The sequence below is a fragment of the Lygodium microphyllum genome, chromosome 18, assembly GCF_053477565.2.
Source record: "Lygodium microphyllum isolate KBCC chromosome 18, Lygodium_microphyllum_v1.1.10, whole genome shotgun sequence".
Classification (NCBI taxonomy): domain Eukaryota; kingdom Viridiplantae; phylum Streptophyta; class Polypodiopsida; order Schizaeales; family Lygodiaceae; genus Lygodium; species Lygodium microphyllum.
Genome location: NC_141152.1, coordinates 112,568,524 through 112,593,191, shown reverse-complemented (window position 1 = coordinate 112,593,191; position 24,668 = coordinate 112,568,524).

Sequence of the window (24,668 nt, the reverse complement as noted above, 5' to 3'; positions counted from 1 at the left end):
CTGTAAACTATGAATGACAGTTTTCAACCTGTCAAGTGCTCACAAATCTGAGTGATTTCATCAAGAAAGTACACCTTCCAAGCATGACATTCAATACATATGTATGCTATATCAAGTCCTTGCAGGCATGTCAGAGAGCTCCCAAGCTCATGTCAAAGAAGTATACTTGTTGTGTATTCCCTGTTTATGGCAGGCCTGGTCTGAATTTCAGATCTGTAACTGACTGTTTCAGCTCTTATCTCAGCTCCAACTTAACCATTGCCATGTCAGAATATCAATATGTCTTCTCAAGCATGTGTACAAGCTACAAATGGCATAGATGATGCTTATCATGTCCATGAGCAGCCAAGGCAGACCATCAGGCAATCAGGCACAAATACGCAGGCTGTTAGAATGTCTCCAGTAGTAGCTTCTCTTCATGATGATGACCAAGGTCTTCTTCCAGGTGCTCAACCAACCCTCCTCAAAGCTCCAAGTAGGTCTTGACATAGTCTCCTTCAAGTATAATGAAGATGCATTCAATACATACCTCTACAGAAACAATGACAGTCAATCCTTCTACACATCAGATCTTTTTCCTTCAATCTCCAGGTCTTCTTCCATAATGCTATTCTCCACGAAGCCCAATCATGGATGCTCTGATACCATGTTGAGATTCAAAGACAGAGACAATAGTGAAGAGCTGAGTGCTCTCTCTTTCTTCTTTTTATTATCTAATAGACCACACATACAACATAAGTGTTTACAATAGTACTAAGGTCCATAGGACCATTCACACTGGGTCTAAGACCACCGACTTATTTAATGTCCCACACTGCTGATACAACTGGACACAGCTAATGTCATACAAACTGACAGGAGAATAATAGGAGCTTGATATTCTAACACATTTAGGAAATCCCCTAGAACTCGTAAGTGGTACAATTACTCACTTCGTTAACAAGATTATAGAATAATTGATCAAGTTGTACAAGATCTATCATCGCAAGTCTACGCCTTACTACCCCAAAGCCAATGGCCAAGTCGAAGTTACCAATCCCATCCTTTGCTCAATCTTGATAAGGACGATTTTTGCATATCGCCGTGATTGGGATGATCGACTTACAGAGGCCCTCTGGCCATATAGAACCTCCCATAAGGCTACTACAAGACAAACCTCTTTCTACTTGGTGCATGGTATAGAAGCCATCTTCCTTGTTGGGTTCGAGCTACCCTCTCTACGTGTGTCTATCAAGGAACACTTTGGAGATGATGATTACCTACAGTTCCATCTCTTGTATCTAGAATATCTACGTGAGACTCTCACAATGGCCCTACAGTGCATGGAAGCCACGCAAGCTCAAAGAAAGGCCTATCATGATAACTTCATCAAGCACGAGTTTAAGGAGGGTGACTTAGTCATTGCTTATGATTCAAGCTTTAGCGAGCTTCAACAGCAATGGATAGACCCTTATAAGGTACTTGCTGTCAACCCTAATGGCTCTATCCAAGTGCAAAAAATCTATGCTTTTGATGATCCCTTCATGATTAATGTCTATCGCCCCAAGAAGTACTACCCTCCCTAGGGATCCTGACAATCACTACCAATATTTCTTTCATTCCTTGCACGTTGGTAAAGCTTTATCTATTGCTCCTGATAGCCCTCCTTATCTTGATGAGGTGGCTTGTTCTTCTAACCCCTCACACCCACCTTCCATCCCAACGTTGCTCCCTTTTCGTCTGATCCAATAGAGGTAGTGAGGATAGTTCTGATACATGATACCCTTATCATTCTTCTTTTTGAAAAAAAAACGAAAAAATTATATATCGGTTACGGGAGAAAAGGACTTCAATCCATGTTATGCTAACCTGTTCTTCGAGAAAAGCTGAAAACACCCTCGGGAATAGGGCAAAAGAAAAAAAAGAGAAAAAAAAAATTAAAATCAAACTATTATGGGAGAAAATGAAGAAATTCCCTGTCATTACCAAGTCTCATTCCAAGAAAAGGTGGGATACTCCCTTGGACAGGAAGCTAGTTATGGAAAATGTGGTAACACTCCACAGTTGAAGATAGCTGAATCATTCGTCGATCTTCTGAAAGCAATTTCATAGTTTTCTCCCTTAGTGCATTGAATTGTGTGATCCATTTAGTGCTTTTGATTCCTACAATAGATGATATTTCCAATGTGTGATTCAAGTATCTAAGACTTGTTGGTTATCTCCCTAGGTATGCCTCTTCACCAACCAATACAAGTTGATATCATCAACCAAATGAAGCCGATCTTTATTGACAAACCTTGAGGGATGTGAGCTTTCATTCTAACCAGATGGGAATGTGAGTATGGACTTCCCTCTAAATTCATCAATAAAGCATGAGACAGAGCGTGGGGTGAGTGATCAATCATTGCCCTTTATATTCAAATGAGAGGTGAGATGTGTAAATGGAATGTTGCATGACGAGATGGGCCTTTCAATACACAAAGCACAAATTGTTCCTGTGCATGGCACTATAAGACTCCCTGACCTTCCTTCTCTTGCAACGTATGTCGGCACAAGGCGGGATGCACTATTGCACCATCAATTATACACAATGCATACAACCTTTGCACAAGTGGCAATGAGTCTTACATTAAGGGGTGTAAGAAACTCAGTTGCCCTCTTATATTCATCAACAGAGCATGAGCCAGGGGAGCATGATTGATTTCCCTTTTATCAATTGAGAGGTGAGGATTGAGGGACGTTACCACCATTAGAGGTAGTTACATTCTCATTTCCCTAATACACACAAGAGATGGACCTCCTCCATCATCAATACACACATCATTCTATTTGGTACACTACATGATAAGGATCCCTAGCCTTCCTTCTTGCACCTATGCCAAATGGATTGGGATACACCGATGCACCATCAAACTATGCACACTGGCATACCCTCTTTAAACCATTCCTCTTGTCGATTTCTAAACCGGATGTAAGCTATGGTTTCAATCATTCTCTTCGAGTGACGTGAGTCATGGCATGAGTGACTGATCTAACATTCCAACATGAGTAACTATCGAGATAAGTGATGTATACCTTGCCATCTAAAATTGAACTAGCTCTTCATCGACAATGCTACCTCCCTAGGTATTGCTACATGGTCCCTACCATGCTTGACGAGTGTAATATAGCGAGTCGTGGTATCCACTACCGTGCTGACTACGATCCTTCACATGACAGCAATGGTTCATCTCAACCATCTATACATCGAGCCAAGTTTTCCTAATCCTACCCCTTTTGATTACAAGAGTCAATAATGCTTTAAGTGTGGGGATGTACATATATGTGTTGTGATCAAGTGTTAGGGCCCTGTTGAATCATTAATCTGACCAATCAAGGTTTAAGTGTAAGGACGCGTCCCTTGCCTATTTGGCTTTATCCTTTGTTTATCGCTTTTCCATGTGAATGTATCTTATGTTATAGTCATGTTTCTCCCTTTGAACCGGCCACTTTTCCTTTTTATAGCCCTCAGTTCCAAGCCATGATTTAGGAGTTATTAATTTTTAAAGAATTTTCTACCCATTTGATGTGTTTCCATGTAAATGTGCCTTTTTCACTTCAAACCAACAATCTAATGTGATAGCCCTAACCTACATCTTTCCCTTTACATTTTTCCTTTTTACTACTTGTCATTCCAATGTATGGTTTGTATATTATTAATTTTCCTGTATTTTCGGGTATTCTTATAGCTGTTTTTGAACATTTTTCAATGTGAGCCTGCCCTATTCACCTTGGAATTCAATTCTCATTTGATAACCCTATCCAGCTTGCTCCATTGCACAATTTTTATTTTTCATCCATCCTATTCTGGCCCATTGATTTTATTTTATGAAATTTTTTGTGTATTTTAGTGCTCATTTTTCCTATTTTTCCCAAAGTGAATGCCCCTTAATGACACTGGTCTACGTTCTAACCCAACGATCTTGTCATATAGGCTTCCTTTGACATTTTTTCTTTTTATTGTAGTTAATTTCGATACACGAATTTTCTCGTATTAAATTCCTACTCTGTTTTTGTCTAAATGTTTGCCCTTTTTCCCCCTCTTCCCTCCTCTCTCTCTCCTCTTTCTTCTTCTTTTCTCTCTCCCTTCCTTTCCCCTCTTTCTCTCTCCCCTCCCCCTGCATATTCCCCTCCCTCCTCCATCTTCTCTCTCCTCGCCTCCGTTCTCCCCTTCACTACTCCATCGCCTCCCCCCTCCTTTTCTCCTCCTCCCCCCCTCCCTACCTCCTCCCCTTTCCTCCTTCATTTCTCCCTCTTCCTCCCTTCCCTTTTCCTTCTCTCCACCAAGCTTTGCCGCCTTGCCGTCCTCTGCAATCGCCCAAGGCACTCGTCGTCGTCAGTTGTGAGCTACCTGATATGCCCACACTGCCTGGCATTATCATCCATGCCTCCCCACAGAGGAGTCACCCATCGGCCACCAGTGCATATTGCCTCGTCGCCCGAGTCGTCTTGCGCCACTGGCCATCCACCCCTCACCACCGTGCCCTGTGGCCAACGTCGCATGCGGTCTTGCTCAACACTGCCCGCCCACCACTCGAACATCATGCCGCCGCCGGCAGGCCTCGCCGCGACTGTCGCATCCACATTTCTCCTCTCCTCCATGTCGGCTCCAGTCGCTCACCCTCCAACTACCCCGGCCCCACTATGACCCCGCCCATCTCACCCACAAGGACACCCCCCGCCCATCCTAACACCCATCCACCTTCTAAACGGTACCCCCTCTCCCTTTTTTTTAATTAATAAAAAAATAAAAAACCTATTTAAACACAAAACATTCAATTTTCAACCAAAAATTAGCACCCACTTAGAAATTTACACAAAATAATTATTAAAAATAAAAAATAATTCATTAAAAATAATGTCCCCTCTTACCACAGTGATAGCATTGGGCCTCTGACATATATATATCTACTTCACTAATTTAAATTAAAAAACAACCAACAAAAAAACCCAAAAAAAAAAACAAACATAACATTAATACCAACCACCCAAACCATTTTCCCCTACCCCAGTTTCCTCTTTTCTTCTTTTCGCACGTGACCACCCACTTCTCTCATGTCATTCACATGTGTTGCCCTCAAAGTCCGGGGTTTTCGACCTCCTTGGGCGCGTTCGTGATTGTGATCATTCACGCGCACGGACATGCATGTAGTTTTGTCAAGTGGTGGTGGCAAGCTTGCAAAAGTTCACACGTAGCCCACGCAGTCTGTGACTGGGTACCAACATTTCCTCTTTTTTAATTTTTAAGAAAAATCCATAAATACATTTAAAAATTGTTCAAATTTAAAAAAAAACAAATAAAATGCAAGAAAATTACCAAAAAAAACTTTTTTTAAAAAAACCTAGAGTATTTTCTATGCCAATAAAAAATAGAAAATATTACAATATCAAAAAATAATTTAAAAACAAAAATTCACAAAACTTCAATATGTCATATAAATTTCATCAAATTAAAAAAATAAGAAAAGTTTTAGAAAATTCCAAATAAATTTCCATCATGATTATGACTCATTAAAAATACATAAAATTTAGAAAACATATTGAAAATGATTTATTTGAAGAAAAAATAACTTCAACAAAATGAGACATTATAGAATTTTCCAAACATGGTTGTTTTAAATGCTTAAAATTTCCCACAAAATTCTTTTCATATTCCTAATATTTATTGCCATGTGAGTACTCACATTCATCTATTTATCTATTTATTTATTTACCAAAAAAACAAACAACAAAAGCATCCCAAAAAAAAAAACAAAAACAAAACAAAACAAAACAAAACCAAACCCAACTTAAAACACTTACACACAAATCTCTGAAAAAAATATTTTAAAAAAGAAAAATTAACAAAACAAAAACCCTAATACCTAATTATCCAAGTGTCAAACCCTTCTTTGTCCCCATTATTTTTTATATTAGTATTTGATTTTTTGTAACTTTTAAGAGGCCAACTGCTACTTAGTCACCTTATTGTTTATGTTCAAGGATTTTCCTATTTTTTGGATTTTTTGGAAGTGGGATTTTGCACGTCAAACCTTGTGGGTATTCACATACTGCTAGGTTCTTCTCTTTTCTCACCTTCACATGCAGCGTCACACAAAATTAATTATAATTAAAAATCAACTGATCGTTGCACCCACAAAATAAAAAAGAAAATAAACAAGATGTACTTCCTAAATTCTTAATTAAAAATAATTGGCTTTTAATTTATACAAGGAAATCCGCCGTTGCATAAGCACATATCAGCATAAACCACTTAATTTGGTAATTTAAAATTCATTCACAAGTGCACGTGCACACACGCTATACACACCTTTAATTTGTAATTAATAATGACCCCCCCAAAGTCACGCATGCATGCGCTTTGCAGCATAGATTGTATAACTTTTTAAAAATGAATTGCATTTGTAGAGACCCCCAATCTAGTCAAGTCAGTATAAGTAGGGGTTGGGTTACGAATCTGACTCACCATGCATAATGAAATAATTTAATATTGAATTGTGATTAATTAATTATTTAATAAAAATGGCTCGTGTAGTTTTCACTCACCCGCTTCACCGCACCACAGGTATACGCCTTTACCATTACGGGGATTGGGATTGTTCTTGGTCAAGCATGAAGATCTTGTATGTTTATATTTATTGTGATGGCCGGAGTCTATGGTTTAGTCTTGATTTTTGTATTATGTCTGGGATACGGTATGTATGAAGTTTTATTTTCTTTTGAGTGTTTGATTCCGAGGTTTTTGGGTATAACATGCTTGTCCATGTACGTTTTTAGTGGTCCATCAAGAGACAAATCTAACCAATGTTGCCCAGCACTCCCATGGAATATTACGGGGTTTGTTACCTAGGGTTTCTTGAGTCCACCCTGCAATGGAACGTTTGCGGCCGAGTCCACTAGCATCGACTTGAAATTTGGGTCCCTAGTGGTCAAGGTCTCCTGATAGCATTCTAACGTCGAGTCTTGGATATCCTACTTTACGTAGAGACACCCAATCCGAAATAGATCCAGGCCGCACTTGGTTCAAAGAGAATGGGAAACAAGAGGGATACACTGCTCAACCTCTCTACCCATAGGGAATAGTCCCATTCCGGTCCCCTAAAATGGCATGAATCGGGGTCCATTTTAACTTAACAATTTCTAAGGTCATCGAATGTCAGTAAAACCTTGTGAGAAACCTCCCAGTTCTCTAGGACCACCCTGTCGTAGGACAAACGCGTCGGGGATTCCGCCCTCCCGCTTTCCTCAATAGGCATTCTTTAGTTATCTAATTAGGTCCTATCACATTTATGTGTGGCATTTAAAATCAGCTTCCTTAATTAAGTATTTTAGTGAACATGGTTTGTTCGTGTAATTTATACCACCGACACGAAAACAGAGCAGGAAGTCCTTTTGACAAACAAGTTCCTTAACTTACCTTCAAGTTAATCTTTGTCTCCTACCCATACAAGAGAAATTATATGTCCCTTCTGCCCTGCAAAAGTAACTGGTCCAAATCACATGGCACCATAATTTCCGTCCTTTATCTAGAATAGGATCTTCCAACGCCACTGATGTTGGGGGCCACGAAGGTCCTCAACTCCATTCTGAACTTAGCAAGGGGTGTCGAGAGCTCCACCTAACTTGCAAGCTGCCTATCTTGGCCTTTCTATTGCTGCTCCCTACTCAATGATCATTGAGCAATGCTCTAAGGTGCCTTTAAAAGCTCAGAAAAATGCTAGAAATAAGAATTGTTTAAGGTGAAAGTTAATACACATCTCAAGAGTGAAGGGTTGGGGCAACCATGAAAGCTTGAAGTGAAGATCTCTTTGCAAGCTGAAGTAACAACTAATGAAGCTCCTCAAATGCCTACTCTAATACTTGTTGAAAGGTGGAGGAGGAGTGGAAGCACAAGCAAAAGCAAGAGCTATGGAGATTCTAGTAAAAGAGAGAGACATCAATGTATGAGAACTCCAACTCTCACAATGCACAACCTACCTTTCCTTATCATAGTAAGAATAAAGGAAAAGTGACAATGATGGGTGTCTGCCACCTATAGTGTATAGGTGTGTGGGTAGTAAATACCATTAAATATATGTGACTAGGCACATGTAGCCTTTAACCCCCCAACACTTGAGTGGAACCAATACTCTATAACCTCCATGCTATTCTATGAATGCTCTATGGTGAGAGGAATGGAAAGAAGAAGAAGAAGAAAAAGAAAAAGAAGGTGGAGATGGAGAAGTCCATTGGTCCCTCACTCTCCCACACACTCTCTCTCATTCACACAAACACACACACTCTCTCTCTCATTCACACACACACACACACACACACACTCTCTCTCTCTCTCTCTCTCTCTCTCTCTCTCTCTCTCTCTCTCTCTCTCTCTCTCTCTCTCTCTCTCTCTCTCTCTCTCTCTCTCTCTCTCTCTCTCTCTCTCTCTCTCTCGTGCAAACAAGGATAAGGCTGAGACAAGAGATGTCTCTCTCAAATTTGTAACACAAGTATGAGTTCTCCCATTCATATTTTGGTTTTTATATATGGGGTTGGGGTCAAGGTCTCCACCAAAAATTTGGAACCTTTCCCTTCTTTTTTCCCTTTGATTGATCCATCTTTGACTTATGCATGCACCTTAGGTTGGACCTCCTCCATCGAAGGTGAATAAAAACTTTATGCCCACAACCTCACATCCCTTGGAGGAGGCCAACTAATCTAGCTCAGAAATATGGCACAAGAGTGAGACAGACTCTCTTCCAAAAAAAACAAAAATACAAATATGATGCCCTTTGAAAATTTATAAGTACCCAAAATAATAAACTTGACAAGTCTTAAAAATTAATAAACCCTTGAAGTAGTATTCAACACGTATTTTTGTCTTTCTAACTTCTTAAATTCATACTTCCCTAGAAGGAGGTTAACAACTATGTTGAAAATAAAAGGTAGAGATATATAGGGTTTCCCACACAATTATATTGAACCCTTGCCTCTCTTTCTCAAGTCCTATCATCTAAGTTTTCCATGTCTTTGGCTCTTTAGTGTAGACAGAAAAACCCTTGGTGTCTCTTTCTCAAGTTCAATAATCCATGTCTTACATGCCTTTGGTTGTTATTAGAGTATGAAAATGGACTCACTCATAGATCCACTTATTCTATAGAACTTTTATGCATATATGAATAGAAAACTAAAATTGCAAAATGTGACTTTTTTGGGGGGGGGTTAACAAAAGCTTCAATACCTAATATAGAAATCTAGAAGCTCTCTTTCTAGAGGTGAAAAGGTACATAAATCAAAGCCAGAATTGTTAACTTTGGTTGTGCTTTAACTAAATAACATGCCTTAAGGGACCCTCATGTGCCCACAAAATCTTACTAAAACCTAGCTTTTTTTGGTCAAGTGGAACACATAACTAATTATGGATGGGGCACCCAAAAAAAAGCAACCTAATGAGGCTTGAAAAGAAACAAGTAAGGGAATCAAGAAAGAGGGAGAAGTTGTTGGAAGCATAGCATAGGAACCTTGTTGAGTAATCAATGAGGGAAGGTAAGGTGTGAATGAGCTGTAGGGCAAGGGAAACCCTAACCCTAGTCCATAGTGAGGCTATATAAACAACCTAGAGATCACTATCAAATATAGAGAGAGTGTACCAATTATACTTGTGAACCACTCATTAAGCAAGATCTTCTTCTCCCTCTTGTGCACAACTTTGTAATGAACAGGGATCAGGGAGCATGGCATGGGAACATACTAGTCACACTGATGGTATATAAGGTGTAAGAGGGTATTTTGAGGCATGACATAAATTATCAAGAAACTCTCTTTTTACCTTCTCAAGCTTCCATGGCTTCTTCTTCTTCTTCCTCTCTCCCTCTTTCTCTCTCTTCTTCTTGCTTTTCTCTCTCATCTCCCTCTTCTTCTGCAATCCTTCTCTCTCTCCTTCCCCTTAGTTAGGATAGTTAGGTCACTTTCATTACAAGTGGTATCAGAGCTTTGTCCTTGATCCTTCTCTTTCCCCATAAATTTAGGGCTCTCATGTTTCCCACAATTAGAAAACTCCAATTACATCCCTTTCACAAGTACACAAGAGTACTCAGGCAGGCTGTCAGTCCTCTTGAAGACTGTGGCAGCCTTTCTTGGAGCTTTCCCAAGAACCATGGACAAATCTGGAGGCGGGCAGACAAATTTGATAGGTCGTCATTAATTTTCATGCAAGTTTTTTAGTGTTTTGGGCAAAAAGGAGGGTAGCACAGTTAGAGAAAGCCAAAAACTCAGTTACTTTTCAAGAAGACCTTCTCTCTCCTCTTTTCCCCAAGCTACAATGGAAGCTCCAGCCCAAGAACCTCAGAAATCTTGCTCCCCCCCCCCCTCTTCATCAGCAAGAATGGCTTGTCCCAAGGCTTTCCCCTCCGCTGGAGCATCACATTGAGCAATAGCAACCTTGTTTTACCCTGCCTGTAGCCCCCAGGAGCAGCCTCGAAATTTGCGGCGCAAAAAACGGCGGCCTGCTTCCTAGCCTGCTAGACAACCCTCCTCTCCTTCCTGGCCTCACTCCTAGCTCTTGGCAACCTTCTTGGGTAGCATTAGAGGCATCTTCCTCAACCCTTGGACTCCCCTTTTCACTTCAAGCAACCCTGGTCTGGTGCAGTCCATGGCACCCATGGAACCTTGGCATCAAGCTAAAAAATCTTGAAGATTTTGGTCTCTTCTTGGTCCCCAGGAGTCCCTCTTCAACCTAGCTCAAGATTTCAGCCATCAAGAAGCATGGGAAGAAGATTACAAGCAAGATTTGAAGGCATGCACTTGTGGGCAGCCATGGCTATGGAGTAGAACTTCAATTTAAGCAAGAACTCTTCATGGGAAGGTCCTGAGCCATCTTGCCCCAAGCTTGACTTCACCCTTTCTTGACGGAGCACAATCATTTTGGAGCTATGGAGCATGCGGGATCAAAGTGGAGCTCTCATGAAGGACTGAGGTGGCATTAGTGGCTGCCTTCTTCTCCAAAAGACTCAAGGTAACCGATTCTTGGATCTCATTCTCTCTATTTAAGCCTCTTGTTGAATCCCATCCACTTGTTTGAGAGAATGTATGAGTCCAAGTAGATAATAGGAGTCCCAGACATTGAATGCATGCTGAGTATTAATCCCAATCATTTCCCTTTGATCTTATAGTACTGAAATGGATTTTACTCATGCTGAAGCTTCATTGTGATTATATTTTTGCTTACCCATAACCCATTTGGCTTCTTGTGAATTGGCTGAGCCAAGAAGTGATTTAAAAAAATCCATTGTATAAGTGTGAGTAGGCAGTGAGTCACTGCCGGTAAGCTCTCTATCCCTATTCCCCATTCCAATTCCATGCACTTCATGAAAAGCCCAAAATTTTGATTCCTAAAATGCATCTCATGCTGGGTGTTTAATTAATAAATGTCTGCCATGTATATTCTGGGTGAGGAAAAAGCCCGATGCCAGGTGAAGTGGCAAGACAAAAGAGGGGTGACCCCCCTGGCCATCAAAGACCCTGAAGGGGTGCACAACCCGGTCCGGGGGGAACTTTGCCCACCTCCCAGTGATCCGGAGCCCAAAGAATTATTGCAGGTGCAGGTATTTTTGATGGAATAGCCCAAACCCTGATCATTTGAGTCTACAAGCTCCTACATGCATTGGTAATGTCACGAACCACTTGGTAATGTATGGTGGATGCAATGCAAGAAGGGCAGGGTATGCAGTTATGGAAATGGTCTCAGCAATGAACTATGGATGCAAAGGATGTATGGCTTTATATGGCATTGAGAGCCACCGTTGAGGCCCTGGATGTCTGGGATAAGACCCTCACCATTGGGATAAATTATGCTCCTTGAGGGAGTCTTTGCAGGGTATTGCAGACAGCCAACCCTACACAGTCAGCCCGCAAAAGTTGATTACAGCAAAGCCTTCTTGTGTGATTGAGTGTGGGCTCTATAGCTTGATTCGAAGAGAGCATCTTCCCCTTTGATTTGAACTAAAAATCTCCCCATTCCGCCCTACAGTTTGGGAGATACACTCAGTTTTGTGCTCAAAGGTACTGTGGGACAGGCAGCAGTCCTACACAGTCAGCCCAAAAAAGTTGATTACAGCAAAGCCTTCTTGTGTGATTGATCGCGTGCTCGCTCTATAGCTTGATTCGAAGAGGGCATCTTCCCCTTTGATTTGAACTAAAAAACTCCCCATTCTGCCCTACGGTTTGGGAGATACACTCAGTTTTGTGCCCAGAGGTACTGTGGGAAGGCAGCAGTCCTACACAGTCAGCCCACAAAAAGTGATTACAGCAAAGCCCTGATCATTTACTGTTGGATATATTTTTACATAGCCTCGTAGAGGGGATTTAGGGCTTTCATTTGAATTATAAAGTTTGGCGATCGGAGTTCCCTAGCTCAAGTTATCGTCATTTTTGTAACAAGGGGTCTGGTGGACTGCACTTGGGATGGCAGGCCACAAGGGTAAAGCAAAGGCCCATTAGGAATTTCAGCATGCAATAAGGGACTCCCGTGCCTCAATGAACGATCCTAGCTCAGCCCAGGAGGATCGTGAAGACATGTTTGAAGAGGGTGCCCTCGAGATAGACCGCTTATCTCTGCTCAACCAAGCCTTATGCCAACATGAAACCCGTCATGCTGAACGACATCGAGAGATGGAGCAATGCCATAGGGAGATGGAAACCCGCCAAGATCACCATCATTCCAAGATGATGGCCAAGATGGACTTACTCATAGAGCGCATGGGTGCCCTCATCCCCGCCATTGCCCTCCCCTTGGATCGACCCAAGGAGTATGTTCCTTCCCGTGAGGCTAACTGCCCTCCCCCCTTGGAAATTGAGCATAGCCCATAAGGTCTCGGTGGTACCCATGGCGTTCCCCATAACACTTATGAGACGGGTGAGCCCTCCACTCAACATGATGAGCCCCTCCTTCCCTCCCCCATTACGAATCCTTCAAGCCCATCTTTGGCACCCCAACTCCCCCGTAACGAAAGCTACTTGCACACTCAAGGGAATGGCTCCAATGCAAATCTTGGGCAGCATGGAATGCACGGAGTGCATGGGCAGCATGCACATGGCAATGGGCAGCATGCATATGGTAATGGACAGCATGGACATTTTGGACAGCAAGGTCCTAATGGGCAATTTGGTCCTCATGTAATGCATGGGCAGCATGGTCCCCATAGGAATTTTGGATAGCCAAGGATTGGACAGCAAGGCATGTATGGGCAGCATGTAGCACATAGCATTCATGGGCCTTTGCTATGTAATTTTCAGACAGCATAAGAGACACTTGTGTGCATACATAAGAGACACTTGTGTGCATAAGAGACACTTGTGTGCATACATGTGTTGCCACTGAATTACAGCTCCCATGTATGCACACAAGTGTCTCTTATGCTGGCTGAAAATTACACAGCAAAGGTGGACTTAATTACCCTTGATATGGGCCCCATGGATGTTGTTTTGGGATGTTTGGCTTCAACAGTTGGGAAAAATATCTATGGACTTCTCTCAGTTGTATATGGAGTTTGTAATGCATGGGCAACTTGTACACTTGGAGGGAATCAAAGAAAATGCAGATTTTCAGCTTATAACAGCAAGACAACTCAAAAAGAATTCAAGAAACACTCCCAAATCTTTGTCTTGCATTTGCATAAGGATAATGATGACCAACACACCTTGGGGAAGCAAAATGCAGCACTAAAAGCGCTTTTGGCTGAATATGAGGACCTATTTTAGCCACCCACTACCCTTCCCCCTCAGAGATCGGTGGATCACCCGATTGACTTGGAGCCCCATGCCAAGCCCATCAATAAACCCCCATATCGACTCTCTAAATGTGTGAGAGAGGAAGTAGCAAAGAAAGTCAAGGAGCTCACTAAGATGGGATTCATAGAGCCCAGCTCTTCCCCTTATGCCTCCCCGGTTCTATTGGTTAAGAAAAAGGACGGATCTTTCCAGTTGTGTATTGACTACTGTGATCTCAATAAGATCACCGTCAAAAATAGATACCCCATCCCTTGAATTGATGACTTGCTTGTTGATGAACTCAAGGGAGCACGCTACTTCACCAAGATTGATTTGCGATTCAGTTACCACCAAATCATAATGAGGGTGGGTGATGAAGTTAAAACAGACTTAATGACTGACCGTGGCTTGTACCATTTCCTTGTCATGCCATTTGGACTCACTAATCCAACCACCACATTTTAGAGCTTAATTAACAAGATATTGCAACCATGGCTTTTCCTATTTGTGTTGGTATTCTTTGATGATATACTCGTTTACAACAAGTCACTGCATGAGCATCTGAAGCATGTCAGGCAATTTTTGATGTACTGAGAGAGCACTAGCTATTTGCCAAAGAAAGCAAGTGTGTCTTGATGCCACAGAGGTTGAGTACTTAGGACACATCGTTAGTGAAAAAGGCATCAAAGCTGATCCTAAGAAAGTGCAATGTGTCTGGGAGTGGCCCACCCCCACTACCACTACCTCCTTGTGTGGTTTTCTTGGCCTCTCCTCTTTTTATTGGAGATTTATTCACCATTATGCCACAATTGCAGCCCTATTAACATACAAGCTAAAAAAAGAGGCTTTCCTATGGGATGAATTGGTTGACCACAGTTTTCAGCACTGAAAGACTTGCTCACTTCAGCCCCCATCCTTGTATGCCCCGACTTTTCAAAGGATTTTACCATCCCACCCATTCGAGCATTAGAGTCTCTCCCTTCGAAGCATTGTATGGTTATCGGGTGCCCCTTCCTACCGTGATCTTCAATGAAAAGCTCAACCCCCTTGGAAAAGAAGAGTTGGACTGCATGCAAGCTTTAACAATGCAAGGTAAACCTCAAAAGGGCTCAAGAGCACATGAAGCTCTATGCTGATGCAAAAAGAAGACCCCTTGACTTTCAAGAGGGTGAATTGGTACTCCTCGAGGTCCCCAAGTCCCGTTATGCCATACTAAAGGACGGTTCTTGCAACAAGTTGGCGCACCGTTACTATGGGCCCTACAAGATCATTAAGAAGGTCGGGGGCTTGGCTTACCGTCTCCAACTCCCTCCCACCACTAAGATCCATGATGTCTTCCATGTGAGCCAATTGAAACCTTTCATTGGCACTCCCAAAGATCATGTAAAGGAGCTACCACCCATAGATGAGGAGGGCCTTATTCAGTACATTCTTGAAGCCTCATTGGGCAACGTGAAAAGCAACTCCGCACCCATTCCATACATGAATACCTGATCAAATGGCAAGGCCTACCAATAGAGGAAGCCTCTTAGTGCCCAGAATCTATATTGGATGAATTTTCACACCTCAAGGAGGCCATATTGGCTGGAACTTAACCATGACATCTATTTTGGGCTGCAGTTTGCATCTGGACAGCCACCTATTTTGTACCAGATTTGGTATTGGTCCATTTTCAGCCCCATCCTCCATACATGGGTTGAAAGTATACCTCAAGGGCTCTGTGCCAACACCTTACTTGCCCCGATCGGAGTTCCCTAGTGGAAGTTATGGCTGTTTTTCTCCGGCCATACCATCTGGGACAGCACACTAGTAATTCTTGGACAGCCCTTTATTTTGTACCAGTTTTGATCCTAACCTGATTGCAGCCCCGCCCCACCCACATGGGCTGAAAGCACATCTCATGGGCTCCGTAACGACACCTCAATTATCCCATTCGGAGTTTCCCGCACAAAGTTATGGCTGATTTCCTACAGCACACCCTTATCGTCCATGACTACATCCCTTGTTTTTTAGGACAAAAACTTTATGAGACGGGATGGTTTGTAATGAACGGGGATCACGGGAGCATGGCATGGGAACATACCAGTCGCACTGACGGTATATAAGGTGTAAGAGGGTATTTTGAGGCATGACAGAAATTATCAAGAAACTCTCTTTTCACCTTCTCAAGCTTCCATGGCTTCTTCTTCTTCTTCCTCTCTCCCTCTTTCTCTCTCTTCTTCTTGCCTTTCTCTCTCCTCTCCCTCTTCTTATGCAGTCCTTCTCTCTCTCCTTCCCCTTAGTTAGGACAGTTAGGTCTCTTTCATTACAAACTTCTCATGCTATCAATTTGATATTTCAACATGATATCAAAGCCATCTCTGATCCATTGAGCTTCCCACAATCACATCTTGGCTTAATTGTACAAGAGACTTCCATTTCTTCAACCTATCCTTCTTTCCACCATAGCCAGTTCAGACTTATCTCCACTGGAGGAGCTGGTGTGAGCAAATAAGGACATATAAGCTCTTGATTCCTTCTAGAGACTTCTTCATCAAGTCCAGATGTCGCATCTCATCATGTTATAGATCAACATTGGAGTCGCAAACAACAACTCAACATTGTGTTTTTTCCCAATTTTGGCATAGTCTGGATAGCGACACACTTTGAGCTGCAACACATGGCACAATCCCTTGAGCTTACATGGGGTGTTTGTAGCCCCCTAAGTGTGGTATCTCCACCTTTTAGGTTTTTTGGAAATTCCATTCCTACTGCTCATATAGAGCAAAACCCTAACTGTGTACCTTGCAGGTAACCATAGCCAGGAAGCTTCAACCTTTTCCACTTCAATTTTAATCACCTTGGAAGCCACTAACAGTTATTCTAATCACTGATTAACCTTCTCTAGAGTTTGTTGCACACTTGGAAGCTTCATTGATAGGTTGTACAAAAGTAATGGGCATTAATAGGATCAAAAGACTGAAATATCACATCTCAAGGCATAAACTTGGGATTAGTGCTTGTAAGCACTAATTCTCCACTTCTTAGTCATAATTTTGGTTTAACTCGGTTGTGAAAGGTGATTTATGTCTTCAAGATATTAAGAGGAGCATCTTAAAAAAGCTTAACGTTCACCGTTGATCATTGTAAGACTATGTGTCAAGTATAAACACATAGACCATTTTCTTCTATTCATCTTATCTATTTATCTGAGTTCACATCAATTTTTTTAAAACTTGATTTCTTTTGCTTATAGTACCAAACTTGTAAAGGAATAGACATTTCCATTGCCTTTGTGCAATCAATAAGATGTTCCTATCATGGCCTATGTTGATGTGAAACCTCAAATTTGCAAGTTTGATGGGAGAGACCACCCATGGTAGGTGTTAGTAAAATATAAAATGATGGAGAGAGGCTACTAGCCATTCATCAAAGGGACAAAATCAATTGATCCATCCAATCCTATGGATGTTGAAGATTATGAAAGAGCCCAAGCCATAAGAATGTTGCACCTAGATGAATACTTAATTTACCATATTAACTAGCTTGCAAGTATAAAATAAAAATGGGATGGGCTTGAGAAACTATATGGTGCAAGAGGGAAGAATTCCAAAATCTTCCCTTGAAATAGAGTTCTTCAAATTAGAATAAACAAGGAGAATATTTGAGAAAGTTTGTTTTCCATAGGAAAGGTTTGATGCCTTAATTAGCTTCAATCCAAGCTCTGGTTTTAACTGAAGAAGATGCCATTATAATACTTTTGAAAGTCATAAGGAAAGTCTTTTCAACTCTTGTCACTACCCTAAAAAATGTACCAAATCCTACACTTGAAAGTGTCATTAAGTCTTATTTGGATGAGGAGAAAAGAAAACAAAGAAAAGGCATCACCAACCCAACATCTACCTCAACAAACCAACTCTTAGTCCATATTGTGACTACTAAATGTTCTTTTTACAATAAAAAGGGACATATTGTAAGAAACTGTTAGAAAAAATATCCCAACAAGATAAAGTGTAACAAATGTAAACAAAGAAGGCATATCACACGCAAATGTCCCAACTCTCTTGAAGTTCCCAAATAATTGGAAGCCAACTATGTCTCCAAAGCACCTAATGATCAACTTTTCTAGTCCCCATTGTACCATCTTTCCATAAACATCCTTGTAGCCTATTTTATAAAGGCATCCCATTGATTCATTGAGGGGGGAACCCTTTTTCATGCTATGTAATCCAATGCCACCATGACATTGAGGGGGGGTGTTAGAAGTACAGCATAGGAACCGTGAGCAAGAAAGGGTGTATGAGGAAAGGTAAGGTGTGAATGAGCTATAGGGAAAGAGAAACCTAACCCTAGCCCACATTGAAGCTATATAAATAGCCTAGAGGTCACTCTCAAATGTAGAGAGAGTGTACTAGTTGTACTTGTGAACAACTTTTTAGGATCCTCTTCTTGTACTCTCTCTCTCTCTCTCTCTCTCTCTCTCTCTCTCTCTCTCTCTCTCTCTCTCTCTCTCTCTCTCTCTCTCTCTCTCTCTCTCTCTCTCTCTCTCTCTCTCATGCACACCTTCTCATGGATCTTAGAGGCAACTTAAGAGATCTAAAGATCAAAAGATGCCCTAAAAGAGTAGATTAACCATTTTCAAAGTCAAAGTGATCGAATGAAAAGTATAAAGGAAACCTTGCAAACCCATGGTTCCCTTAACAAATAGGCCACAAAGCTATGAAGTATTACAATCACAAGATTAGGTGTACCTATATAGATCCTAACTACAATAATTGGGCAATCAAGGGCATGGGTTTTGCAACACCAATCTTGTTAAGAGGGCCAACAATCATCTTCTAGTATTTTTCCTCAAACTTTAAATATGGGAGAGAGAGTAACACTAGGACCCTTGAGAGTGGCCCCACCATTAGTAATATTTGTTGATCCTTAGGATATGGAATTACACGCACTAAAGAAGCCACCTATGGAGCAATTTTAGTGCACCTTGAAGAATCAACTAACAAAGAGCCCGCCCCATCATAGGACCATTGAGGAGCTCAAAAAAACACAAGTTAGTCCGATATTCCTATGTTTTTTGCCTTTATCATCCCTCACAACCTCAAGAGGGTAGTACCAATCTCCACAATTCATTGGCTAATTGCCACATGACTATTCACAACTAAGGAATAATTAACAAGTCTTCTAAGGAAAAGGCATGGATAACAAATACAAATTGAAGCCCAAGGACACATATCGAGAGTAGCTATCATGGTGGCACAACATTTTAAATATTGGTGGCCATGTATGGTTTGCAATCTACAAGACCATGGCACAAGAGAGGATTGATCTAACATGATATCTTTATGCAAAGTAACCTAGGACTCTTATGACTTGACAAAGGATGAAAGGTATAGTTTCTCAAAAATACAAAATGTCAACACCAAAGACTTGGAAAGCACCTACTTACTTCAAGCTCAAGACTTAGTGGTGTTCTTTGGAGCTTTCATCAAGAACTTTACAAATGTTTAGGATCAACCTTCCTCATGAGTCATCACATGCAATTATTTGCAACCTCCTATTACCCTACTCCACCAAAAGCCAATCTTGTATGAGGATAGGCTACCACCACCGTCTTTTAATGTGAACATTGAATTGACTACAATGCCATGACTTGGCTCTTTGTCCATATAACATTATTACTAACATATTGCTTGGAGCGGCATAGTACTCCACTACTCTCATCCCTTTCTTCCCTGATCCACGATCTAGATGTGATTGTCAATCAAGGAGCATCTATTGAGTGAGGCATTCCTCCCTATATTGTTTCTCCACCCTTTATGGACCAAATCAAAAAGAAATAAAGAGATAAATATAAAGAGAGAAAAAACAAGAGAAAAATTCCAATTTAATTAAGGTACATGCATCATCAGTTGGTAGCCATATCACTCTAGATTCTAATAGACCACACCCACCCCTTAACTTAATTAGGTCCTCAAGTGTGGGACACACCTAGAAAATATTGACTCTCCTAATGTTTTTTGACCCACCTCCCAATCACACTTCACCTTGTATATTTAGTTTGACACGATCTCTAGGTAGAGCACTCTTTTATTTATAGCTACAATTCAATAGGCAAAGCATCACTGACTACAACAATCCAAAAAACTCTTCTTTAGTAGAGAAGCCACTCCATCTACCCATTAGTTCTTTATCAACACATCTTATGCATTTCTTATCTTTGATTCTTACTCTTGTATATTGTCTTCAACAACAAATTCCATGGGATTAGCATAGATATAGCAAGGGGGATAATGTTTACTTCAAAAATGAAAACATTTGTGAGAGAAAAAAAGAGATTATCAAAGCTAGGTCAATGGGAGCCAATGAAGATCAAGATTCAATCCTTAAGGGAAAGAAGTGGTCTTGAAGATGAGCAAGAGGGAAAACTAGTTTGGTGTTGAAAAGTTATCGATTGATCTTTTAAAAATAATATTAGGTCCTAGAAACCCTTAGATAGAACATCTCATTCTACTCTTTGCATCTTGTTGCATATGGGATATTTTGTTAATCTAAGAGTTGAGCTCAGCCCTATGTATATTTTACATAAAACCTGAATGAGAATTGTAATGTATGTATGTAGAAAAGAGTCCCACAAAACACTGATGAAACCACAAGCCAATTAAAACTTGTAAATTTTTGTAATTTTAATGCAAGGCACTAATCAACCATTGGTAATCCAAATCCAAGGACATTGTAGTTGACAAGATGGTCAAACTAGAAACATGAAAAGATATGAGGATGCCCACCCATGAAGCCATGTATTTAAAGTTCAATGTTAACATAATATTTCATTCTACTATGTCAACTTTACAATCCCTTGCTTCTGTATTTTCTCCTCCACCTTCTTTCTTCCACCTTCCTTTCACCATACCTTGAGAGGGAGTGTGAGATCCTAATAGAGGCCCATCTCCATCCACTTGTATTTATTCTCCTCCTCTTTTTCTGATGAGAAATACATATCCTTAAGCAAGGTTTAGCTATGGAGGATGGAAGTCAATGACAAGATGCATGATGATTGAGACTAGACACACTGACTCTTACTCAAGTGAATTAGGTTTCAAGATATATTAGCTTGGACTCATAAACACAATCTTGAGTAGAGAGAGACAAGACTAAAATCATGAAGTACAATAGCATTATATTCAAATGATTGTCAAGTACATTGCTTTATAGTTGGAGGATGGTACCACTTTTCTCACTATGCCTATGAGATAAAGGTAGCTTCTCCTAAGCTATTGCATATCCCTTGCCCTACTACTCTATACAAAGAGGTTTTCTTAAGAGTGTGATTGCATAAATCTCAACACCCCTCCTCAATCACAATGATCAAAGGCATTGGGTATGCAAAGGCTATCATGAGTAGAACCTTGCTAAGTGTAGACATGGAAAAATCAACCATATAAAGCTAGAGGCTCTCACAAGGCCTCACTAAGTTTGTAGAGATTGTAGTGCACAGGCTATATGAGGGTTACAAATCTTATGATTGGAACATTAATGCAAGTACATAAAATGCTTAAAAGAGTTGGTTTGAATAGTGGGAATAGAAGGACTGGTGAGGCTTGTCCAACTACTCTTGAGTGTCTTCTTCTTCTTTTTCTTCATGGTCTTCTTCTTCTTTGGTACTTGCTAGGAAGGCCTTTTGTGATCTTTTCTTGGCATAAATTTTTTTTTCAATGTGTCCCATTCTTTTGCAAAAGTCACAGACAATGTCTATCTTCCCTTTGTACTTGTTATTGACACAGAGAACCTATTCTTCCTTTGAAGTGCTTCCTTCTTTTTCTTTGAAGTGCTTGCTTCTTCTTTTTCTTTGAGCTTTTTCTCTTCTTCAAGGCTGATGTTTTGATGTCTACCAACTTTGGATTTGGCATATTAATTATTGTGGTGGAGACATTACCAAATTTTGGAGGAAGACTCTTGAGCAAGACTCCAATGCATATGTCTTCTTCCACTTTTAAGTTAATTCTTGCAAGTTGAGTTAGCAGAATTTCCATATAATTAAGGTGAGTAGCAAGGGATATATTATCTTTCATATCCAACCTAAAAACCCCAATCAACAATCCATATTTTGAGGATTTAGATGGGGCACCAAATAGTGTATCCAACTATTCCCAAGTGGCATGAGATGTATGACATGTGTCTACATGGTGGATATAACTGTCATCAAGCTCAAACTTGATGATGGCTTGGGCTTTGTTATCATTCTTTTTCCATACTAGTTCAAGAGTAACATCTTTGGGAATCTTCTCTTGGCCACTAATTATTGACTAGAGGCCCTTCTTCATAAGGATCAACTTGATCCTTGTCTACCAAGTGTGGAAGCATGTTCCTTTGAATTGGCATGACGGTGAATCTTTTCCAATAACCAACAACTAAGTTGCTTGGATGTGTCAAGAGACACAAGTGCCAAGAAGCACTAATAAGTACCAAAAAATGCTATGCTTTTTTAGCTTAATGTTGAACTTTGATGGTTGAATCTTCCCCTCCTTGCTGATTTGATGTGGTAATCTTGCTAGAACTTCAATTGTATAGTGGATCAGAGTGATAGACACTTGAGTGAGTTGAGAGGAGTGAGAAAGTGTATAGTTTTATGAGCTTCAATGAAAGTGGCTATGGCTACCAGTTAGGATTTTAAGACACATGCCTAGTTTTGTACTCTGTGTAGCCACCACAATGAACCATTTGGCACAATGTTTGAGTGGGGAGTAGCCTAGGTCATGGTCTTTAAAAGACCCAAGAAAAGTATTGACATTGTAGAGCATGATAATAGTGCCAACAGTATGAAGAAACAACATATGTTTGGGTAGTGAGCTAAATACCATGCAATGATGGGCAAGAGGGAGGTCAATGTTCTACTGTGATATAATAGGGAGAAGCTTCTAGAGCATAAGAGGATTTCTCTACGATAAATCTCAATGAGATATGGCCTAATTTAGGAGATTTAGGAGCTGCAATATAGGTGGGCGCTGCTAGCTATGCAAACAAAGGAGGTAAAGTGCAATTAGAGTGAGAGATGAGGTCATCTGTTGAAGCTAAGCTAACCAAAGGTTGTGGGAAGTTCGAGGAAGACTGAGCTAAGCTAAATCAATCTCATCTTGGCTCCGATACCATGTTGAGAAACATGGATCCTTGAGTAATGTTTAGCTATGGAGGATGAAAGTCAATGACAAGATGCATGATGGTGCGCAGATCGGATGCCATATGCTTGCGTAGTGAATGCCAGAAGGTCCCCAAGAACAAAAGAACTCTACTTTTTGCACAAAACTCAAGGTAAAAAGCATGCACAATAGAAACAAGAGACCAATTGGGTGCAATCTCCCCCCATGCCTTGTGTGAGCGCTCCACAAACCATGTATTTTATGTATTAATCATCTTCAAGCTCAAATAATAGCCCAAATTACAAAATAGCACGTTTTTGGTTTTTTAGTTTGCTTTAGCACAAAATAGAAATAAAGCTAATGGGCGAGCGCCCAAAGAGTCAGGCGTACCCAATACAATGTCCAAATACAAATATCATAATCGTGCGCCCATGCGCATACAAAATAATAAACAAATATCCAACACCTCAATAAATAGGCAAGACAAAATATAGGCGCCATGCCTAAGGTATGCGCCCATCAAAATATAAGTGATAACTCGAATACACGCTATCCTCCAATGATTTCCTCCGCCACTGCTGTTATCTCTACACATCAACTGAAGCATTCACAATCGTTAGTAAAATAATACAATTAAACCGACAAAAGTGAATACCTAGCAGTTTTCAGCTACATAAATAAATTAACTGGTTAGAAATCAATCCTAACCTTAATTTATTACGAGTGCGCACTCTAAACTCATAAACGTTTATTAATTTAATATGCATTTTGCGGAATTGCCCGCTATGGAATCACCCATGTACACACTAAATTAATGAAACGCCCGAAAAGGATAGGCGTCCGCATCAACTTCTCGCACAAAGAATCCACTTTGTGTATGAGCCCCGATCAACAAAGTTTACAGAATCCACCGTAAAACCTCACGGAATCCACCGTGGCACGAAATCCACCGTGAGATATGCCTCCTGGCATCATACCCCCGGGGTGGGATAGCAATTGACCTCAATTGCTATTAGCTCAATGTGGAGCTAACAGAGTGGGGAAAGCATTTAAGTCTCTAGCATGCATCCATTGGGCTTCCTCTACAAGATGGTTCTTAAACTTGACTAAATATCTAGAATATCTTCGGCCAATTCTAGTGGTCATAAAGTCAGTATCTAGAATAGCTTCAGGTTCAAGTATCTCAGTCTGTTCATCTAACAAAGGTGGGTTTTCATAAACAGGGTGTACAGATAATTGGCCTCTAAAGGGTCGTAATAAACTAATGTGAAATGTGTTGTGAATTTTCCAGTGAGGTGGTAATTCTAACTTGAATGCATTGTCATTAATTTTGTGAATAATCTTAAATGGTCCATAGAATCTAGGTGCTAATTTCACAACTAGATGTTTATCTACACTTTGTAATCTACTTTTTTCTATTCTCAACCAAACATAGTCATCAACTTTGAAATTCATTGCTTGTCTTTTCTTATTGGCTTGTTTGGTATATGATTGCTGGGCCTTGGCAATCATGTCTTTAACCTCATCAAAAATAGTAGTGTGCATAGTAGCAATATCATCAGCACTCTGAATTCTATTTGATAAAGATGCAACAGGTGTAGACAATCTATAACCATAAATCACTTCAAACGGTGCTTTCTTTGTAGATGTGTGTGGTGTATTGTTATATGCAAACTGCAGTAAATGCAAATGTGTATCCCATGTCTGTGGTTTAGAAATAGTGTAAGCATGTAAAAGATCTAGAATAGTACTGTTAGTAGCTTCTGTTTCTCCATTAGTTTCAGGATGAAA